At 43.6% G+C, this 8,647-nt stretch overlaps 1 long non-coding RNA gene across 1 annotated transcript; it reads left to right on the top strand.

Moving 5' to 3' along the window:
* Positions 1–6,182: 6,182 nt before the first annotated feature.
* LOC112070349 (uncharacterized) lies at positions 6,183–7,542 on the top strand. Its single transcript, XR_002893883.2, has 2 exons — positions 6,183–6,688; positions 6,926–7,542. It is a non-coding gene; the product is annotated as an uncharacterized lncRNA (long non-coding RNA).
* The last annotated feature ends 1,105 nt before the right edge of the window (positions 7,543–8,647 follow it).

The raw sequence follows: 8,647 nt of genomic DNA, 5'->3' as shown, positions 1-8,647 counted from the left end.
AGATTTAAATGAGCCAGTTTATAAGGGGATAGTGTGTGTCATCAAAAGTAACAGGCCACATAGTCTTCAAAGTAACTAACGGTCTGTGAGGACTGCCGCTCACTCTTTTCAAGTATAAAGTTACGTTACTTGAACATACTAGCAGCAGTGTTGCCAACTTAGCGACTTCGTCGCTATATTAAGCGAGTATTCAGACCCCTCTAGCAACACATTTTCAAAAAAAGCGACTAGCGACTTTTTCTGGTGTTATTGGAGACTCTGACGTGAAAGTACGCATCGTTCTTACGCTTCTCAACGAGCAGCGGGTGCTGCCGTGGGCCCTGGTCCTAAAGCACTCACAGTCCTCGAGCAGCCCAGTCCTGGAGCAGCAGTCCCTCCCAGCTGCAGTCAGAGTAGGAGATGTTCACCCCTCCGCGTCCAGACTGCAAATGAATCGCGCATGCGGGAAGCCACCGCTGGCTGATCCCGCCCTGGCTTACATAAAAATAAAAATAAAATCTGAATTAGGGCCAGACTAGTTACCATAATCTCACATTGCCATTGACAGTTTATTCTATTGTCTCTTTTTGGTCCATTTAGATTGTTAATGTAGATTGTATACAAAAACATGTTTAAAATGTTATGGTTAAAAATGTTCATGTTTTACTGTGACTTGTTGTAGGCTCCTAAGTGGACCATAAGGAGGTTAAAAACCAAACCAAATCTAGAAAACTAAACTAAAATAAAAAAATAAAAAAAACTGAGTGAGTGTCTCTTTTGGGTCACTTTTGCCGGTCCCAAGCCCAGATAAAGGAGGAAGGAGGGTTGGAAATGTGACATAAAAAAAAACAAGAATGACAGAAGAAAGTTCATTTGTAGTTCTAAACATATTTAGGGTGTTTTTTTACTCACTTTATGTCTCTCCCACGACATTATTCCTCTCTCCTACAGCACCATCACAATTACATGCACATGGCCAATTATGCAAATTAGGCGATGACGTCACTTAGACTTCTAGCGACTTCAGGACAGCCAATAACTACTTTCCTTACTGAGGAGTTGGCAACACTGACTCGCAGTGGCAGGTAGCGTCTTTGTTTCCGTCTAGCAGCAGTAGCAGCAGCAGGAATGGTAATGATGCCCCAACCTCGAGTAGATTTGGCGCTTGTTAAAGAACCGATTGTCTTCATCAAATTCTTGGAATCTTTTATTTGTTATTATCGATCATATTGACTGAATAGCAAACCGAGTTTTTCACGTTTTATCATCTGMATTTAAGTTTAACAGCGGCGCTTTCGCTTTTGGGAGCTGTAGTGGCCAAGGTTACTGGAATAAATATTGTGTCCATTTCTTGTGGGGAGAAAACAAGAGAAACTTTGATTGAAGATTATATACCTGAAGGGATAAAGCTATCTGTATGTTATATTCATATCTGTTACAGAGTGTAGCTAGTAGCCTCACCATAGTTTGTGCTGTCTTGCCAACTTGCACAATAAAGAGGAGTTGGAAAGACGACATAAACAGATCTGGGACCAGGCTCATCAGGTTAATGGGTTTAGACCAAATTGCTTTGGTAAATGCTTAGTCCCAACCTGCTGTAGGCTTGTTTGAACAAWACTGTTAATGTCCTCTAATGTATTTGTATACATTTGTTTTAGTTTCCTAGTAATTATTGTGCATTTGAATAGCCCTTTGAGGACTTGTATTCTATCGTCACCTGTCCTGTTCCCCCCCCCAGGTTAAGGTGCCACTGGTGTAACCGTACTATACCAGAGACTCACCTGATTGGGGGCCTTTGCCTTCTCAGCTGAGTTCATTGTGAGCGTCACCATCATGGCCTTCATGTTACCGTATGGCGGGACTGTACCGACTATTGGGGACTGTACTTTGTAATTTGGGCTTGTACTGTTATTGGTATGGGGACTCGTACCGTATGGGACTGCTACTATATGGTAGTGGGGACTGTACCTATATGGGTATGGGGACTGTTACCGTATTGGGCACTTATTATTGGTATGGGGATTTGTACCGTATGGACTGTACTATATGGTATGGGGAACTGACCGTATGGGGACTGATACTGATATGGCTTATTGGAGGAGTCTATACTGCTATGGGTTATGGGAGCTGGTACCGTACCGCTGGCGACTGGTACCTGTCGTATGCGTATGGGACTGTACCGTTGTTAATATGCGGACTGTACTACTCATGGTTATGGGGACTGTACTATGTGGGGCCCTGTCCACCGTATCGGGACTGTACTACCTATGGTATGGGGGGACTGTAACCGTTATGGGGGCACTGTACTATATGGGCTATGGGGATTGTACTGGTATGGTATGGGACTGCTTACCGTTTATGGGGACTGCTGACTATATTGGTATGGGGACTGCTACGACATCTAAAGCGATGATTAGTGGACTGTTACTATATGGTTCATGGGGGACTGTTACTGCCTATGGTTCCAATATGGGGACAAATATGTACTCGACTGTGGGACTGTAACTAACTAATGGCTATGGGGACTGCTACTATATGGCTCACTTGGGGACACTGTACTATATGGTATGGGGGACTGGTTAAATCTATAGCGGGGACTGTTAACCATATTGCGGACTGTACTATATGGGGGACTCTTACTTATATAGGTTATCGGGAACTTAACCGATTATGGGACTGTACTGATGGTATGCGGGACTGTACCGTATGGACTATATGGATGGAATGGACTGTACTATATGTGGGACCTGTACCGTATGGACTGACTAATGGTTTGGGATTGCCGCGTAGGGACTGTACTATATTATGGGGATCCGTACTTCGATGGGACTGTGACGTATATGGATATTCGACATGTATGGTATATGCGTATGGGGACTTAACCTGACAGTATGGGGACTGGTACCGTATGGGAGCCTGTACGTAGTATGGTATGGGGGGACTGTACATATGTATGGGGAACATGTACCGTATGGGGGACTTACTGCTATACTGGATTGGGACTGTACCGTATATGGGACCTGTACTATATTGCGTAATGGGGATCTGTACGTTTATGGGGACTGTACCTATGATGTATTGTATAGGGGACTGTACTATATGGGACTGTACTATATATGGGGACTGCTTATGATGGTATGGGGACGTCCTGTACCTATTGCGAAGACTAATGTTCATGGCTTACTATCAGTATGATGGTCAGTCTATGGGACTGTACTATAGTGCATTGGGACGTGTACTATATTGGGGGGGGGAAACGTCAACGTAGTAGGCTCTATATGACGCTATGGCGCCGTGGACGTACTAATATGGGATCTATATGGGGACTACTATATTGTATGACTGATATATGAGGACCCGTCTATATGGACGTACAGTATGGGGACTGTACTATTGATGGTATGGGGACTACGCGTATGATTGACGTATGGGGATGCTACTAGTATAGGTATGGGCGGTGATGCTCTAGATAGTGGATGGTAGGACGTACGTATGGATATCGTTGGAGACTTCCATTTGACTTAACTATTGGTTATGGGGACTGATATATGGGGACTGTACCTATATGGTATGGGGACTGTACTATTATTGGACTGTCAGCTATATGGGCTGTCTATGGATAGGACTTGTACAGTAGGTATGGGACCTGTACATATGACTGATAATATGTATGGGACTGTTACTATATGTATGGGACTGTACTATCATGAGGGGACTTGTACTATATGGGACGACTATATGGGGACGTCTATAGGGTATGGAACTGCTACTATATGATGGGTGACCGTATCGGGGACTTGTACCGTAATGGGGACTTGTTACTATATGGTATGGCGGACTGTCTATAGTATGCGGGACTGTACCTATGACGTTCTATGTATGGGATGTACCGTATGGGGACTGTACTGATATGGTATGGTTGTACATTGGTACTTACTATATGTATGGGGGACGCATTAGTATGGACTGTTACTATATGGGACGTATATGGTGGACTGTACATATGGGGACTGTACAGTATATGGTTATGGGGATCTGGTACCTTGACTCCAGTAATGGGATTGTACTATGGGACGTATATATGGTATGGGGACTGTACAAGGATTACTATTATGTTGAGGACTGTACTGATTATGGGGACTGTATGCTATGGGACTGTCCGTATGGGAGGTACTGTCATCTTGGACTGGTACTATGGGATCTGTACTATATGGTTATGGGGACTGTAACATAGACTACATATGGGACTGTACTAGTATGGTATGGGGACTGTACTATGGGGACTTGCCTATGGGGCTGACTGTATGCTATGGGACGTATGGGCCTGTACTATATGGTATGGGGCCCTCGTCTCTATTGAGTATGGGGACCGTGACTAGCATGGATGACTACCTTGGGACTGTACTAGCTTTATGGGACTTCTAATATCGGTATGGGGACTGTTACTATCTAGTATGGGTGCATGGTGGACGTGTAGGGACTGTACCGGACAGTACATATGATGGGGGACATGTACAGATATGACTTACCTATGTGATATATGTATGGGGATTTACCGTAATGGGACCCTGTTACTTATAGTATGGGGATTGTTTTGGACTTATATATGGGGACTGTACTATATATGGGGACTGTACTAATGGGTTATGGGGAATGTTGACTATATGGTATGGACTGTACCATATGGGACTGTCACTATAATGGGTATGGGGAACTGTACCATATGGGGGGGAACTGTACATAGGGGCATTCGTACTCATATATGGTTTATGGGGACTGTTACTTTACTATTGGGTATCGGGGACTGTACTATATGGTATGGGACGTGTACTATATGGTCATGGGGATGTACCGCTATGGGACTGTACTCTTCAGGATGTACTATGTATTGGGGACTGTAGCTAATATGGTATGGGACTGTGTACCGCTTATGGGGACTGTACTTATATTGGGTAGATGGGACTGCTACCTATGGGACTGTATATATGGCGATGAACTATATGGGGACTGTACTTATGTATGGCGACTGTACGATGGCGACTGTACTATATGGTATGGGGACTTGTATCCAGTATGGGACTGTACTAGTAGGTATGGGGACGTACTATATGGTATGGGGACTGTTACCGTATGTGGATGACCGTAATGGGCGACTGTACTATATGGTATGAGGGACTGTACCGTTATGGGATTGTACCCTATGGTTACGTGTACTACTATTATGGGGACTTGTTACGACTCGACTATGGGGACTGTACTATATGGTATGAGGGACGTGTACCATATGGGGAGCTGTACATAGTATGGGACATGTACTCTTATACTGTGTATATGGTGGACGGTTGTACCGTATGGGGACTGCTACTATAGCTGTATGGGGATTGTTACCGCTATGGGACTGTACTATATGGTATGGGACTGTACTCTATGGGGACTGTACTATATGGTATGGGGACGTACTATATGGATATGGGGACTGTACCTATGGGGGAACTGTACTAGGTATGGTATGGGACTGTACTATTATGGTATGGGGACCTGTACATCATGGTTTATGGGATGTACTATACTTGGTATATGGGGACTGTACTCATATGGGCTACTGGGACTGTACCGTATGGGGACTGTACCGTATGGGGACTGTACTATATGGTATGGGGACTGTACTATATGGTATGGGGACTGTACTATATGGTATGGGGACTGTACCTATGGGACTGTACTATATTTACATTTACATTTAAGTCATTTAGCAGACGCTCTTATCCAGAGCGACTTACAAATTGGAAAGTTCATCACTATTCATCCTGGTCCCCCCGTGGGGAATTGAACTCCACAACCCTGGCGTTGCAAGCACCAATTACCAAGTGGCCCCTCATTCACCCCCCTCCTCTCCCCCTGTAACTATTCCCCAGGTCGTTGCGCAAATGAGAACGGTGTTCTCAGTAACTTACCTAGGAACAATAACGGTAAAAAAAAAAGAAATTTAAAAAAAAAACGCTTCTACCAACTTGAGCCACACGGGACTAGTATGGTATGGGGATTGTACCGTATGGGGACTGTACTGTATGGTATGGGGACTGTACTATATGGTATGGGGACTGTACNGTATGGGGACTGTACTATATGGTATGGGGATTGTACCGTATGGGGACTGTACTATATGGTATGGGGACTGTACTGTATAGGGACTGCTGGTCTATGTGAGTTACATGAACACACCACTCTGGGACGAAACAGTGAATAATACCATCACGTTAATACATTTACATTGTGGTCATTTAGCAGACACTCTTATCCAGAGAGACTTATAGTCAGTGCATTTTACTAAGGTAGGTAAGTCAACCACACTAGATAGTACTAGTCATTGTGTGCATATAGTTGTCACACTGGTAATACCTATTGGAATCAGCCTACTGCATGGTCAGCTGATGGTTAAGCTTCTGAGTATTTATTCATTAAGACACATAAATAGTTGGAAACAGCAGACCAGGGCTGGCTCCAGGCCACTAGAGGGACTCTGACTCTTACATGTTGTTGTCCCCCAGCTTCTCCTTGTGTGTCTCTTTCCTTCCGTTCTGGCAGAACACTGTGGTGACCGTGCTCTTTGCCATCCTGTGGTTGAAGAGCGCGTCTTCGTGGGCCAGGGGTCTACAGAGTGTACCCTGGCACAGTGCCGAGGACAGGGCATGGTCTCAACATGTCTGTGGTGAGATAATCTCTTTTCTCAGTCATGTTCTCAGTCATGTTTTTTCTCTCTCCTTTTCCACACTGATCTAAAATAAACTGATCGAGTGAAAACCAGCCTAATGATGAGCTTCCACCATATTGTTTTCACATGTCAATATTTTCCGGGTCAGTGCAGATGAAGAGGTGGAGCCAAGGAGAGGACAGATTTCGAAGAAATTGAGAAAAAGCCTAACAGTCGTCTCTCTGTCTCTCTCAGATCTGGGGTTCCCTGAACGTGGTTCTGTGGGTGGGCAACACCTGGGTCCCCTATAAAGAGACCCCATGGCACGACAGAGACAAACTGCCCAGCACCAGAGCCTAGGGATTGTGCCAGACAGGTGCCAGACCTTATATGAGCCCCCCTTCGCCATCCAAAGGTGGTATGGTGCCCTTGCAGGGACACACTTTTTTTTAACTTCCTCTGAGTTGCTCTTGTACTCCCTTTGACAGTTGTCCTTGTCACATTAACTTTTTGTTTTGTGTCTGTAAACAGTTATTATTCTATTACTGTTTCCTTCAACCTTTAGCTTTTTAATCACAATGTTGCTTTCTGTCCGTCCACTGACATGTAATTTGCTTTGGTCATTTAGAAGCTTTGGTCATTTATAATCTTTGGTCATTTATAATCTTTGGTMATTTGGAATCTTTAGTCATTTAGAATCTTTGGTCATTTATAATCTTTGGTCATTTATAATCTTTGGTCATTTGGAATCTTTAGTCATTTGGAATCTTTGGTCATTTAGAATCTTTGTTCATTTAGAATCTTTGGTCATTTAGAGTATTCTTTCATGTACAATACTGAATGTATCAGATATTATAGTGTTTTTTTCTCTCTCAGGACAATCCCAGACAATGAATTGCCTTGATGAAATCTGTGACGTCTTTGATGTATTCTTGTGAATATTTAAGATAAGTGAGACTGTACCCCAATTCAATTCCTTTTTAGGCTATAATAGAGCCACATCAAGCTGGTTACAGTAGTAAGGAGACAGGCTGTTTACATTCCTGTGTGAAGCTGTGTGTTGACTTTAGTCACATCCCTTCTCTCAAACACATAACATTTTATAAATGTTCAATTTCAACACCCTATAAATTAAACCACATGGACATTTCTTGCTTTGTCACAGGCTCTGTCCTCTAGCCTGGTTCCAGATTTGTTTGTGCTGTTTTGCCAACTCATATGGTCATTTACAAACAAATATGGCGCCAGGCTATCTCCCCTGTACCACACACAGCAACCCAGTACTCASTCACAGGGTGGTGGTTAAACTGCTTCAAAATCGTGATGTATCATGGGTAAATTGTGACTGACCTGATCTAAAAAATAATATTGATTAGATATTTATGATACAAGGTGATTGATTTGTAGATCAGTCAGTCTKGACTCSACTTCAAAGCCGGCTGCAATGTGGAAGGTGTCGTTTGCTTGTCTACTCCCTGTGACTTAAATGATCACGGATGCTTCTCTTCCCAGGAGTATCTGAAGAACAGCTGTGTCATTCGTATGACTGCTGAGAACTTCCCTGCGTGAACAGGGCCTGACCAATGATGAAGGGTCTTACTGTAGTGCCCAACTGCTNCGTGAACAGGGCCTGACCAATGATGAAGGGTCTTACTGTAGTGCCCAACTGCTGAGAACTTCCCTGCGTGAACAGGGCCTGACCAATGAGGAAGGGTCTTACTGTAGTGCCCAACTGCTAGTTGGTGTCCTGTGGAGGACCGGTCTTTTAAGATTGAAAAAGTAGATTATAAATCTGTAGCAACTTTCTTTGCAATTATGAAAATGTTATTTGATTATTTTCTGTGTGATTTATACTTTTTTTCTGAGCATTTCAAAACGTACCAAAAGACAGTTATGGTAGAAGGGTGGCAGGATTAGTGAATCATCAGTAGGACAGTTGGTTACACTTGACTTTGATGAATGACGGCAATGGTCTGC

Source organism: Salvelinus sp. IW2-2015, unplaced genomic scaffold, assembly GCF_002910315.2.
Source record: "Salvelinus sp. IW2-2015 unplaced genomic scaffold, ASM291031v2 Un_scaffold1298, whole genome shotgun sequence".
NCBI lineage: Eukaryota > Metazoa > Chordata > Actinopteri > Salmoniformes > Salmonidae > Salvelinus > Salvelinus sp. IW2-2015.
This window is presented reverse-complemented; position numbering and strand designations above follow the sequence as displayed.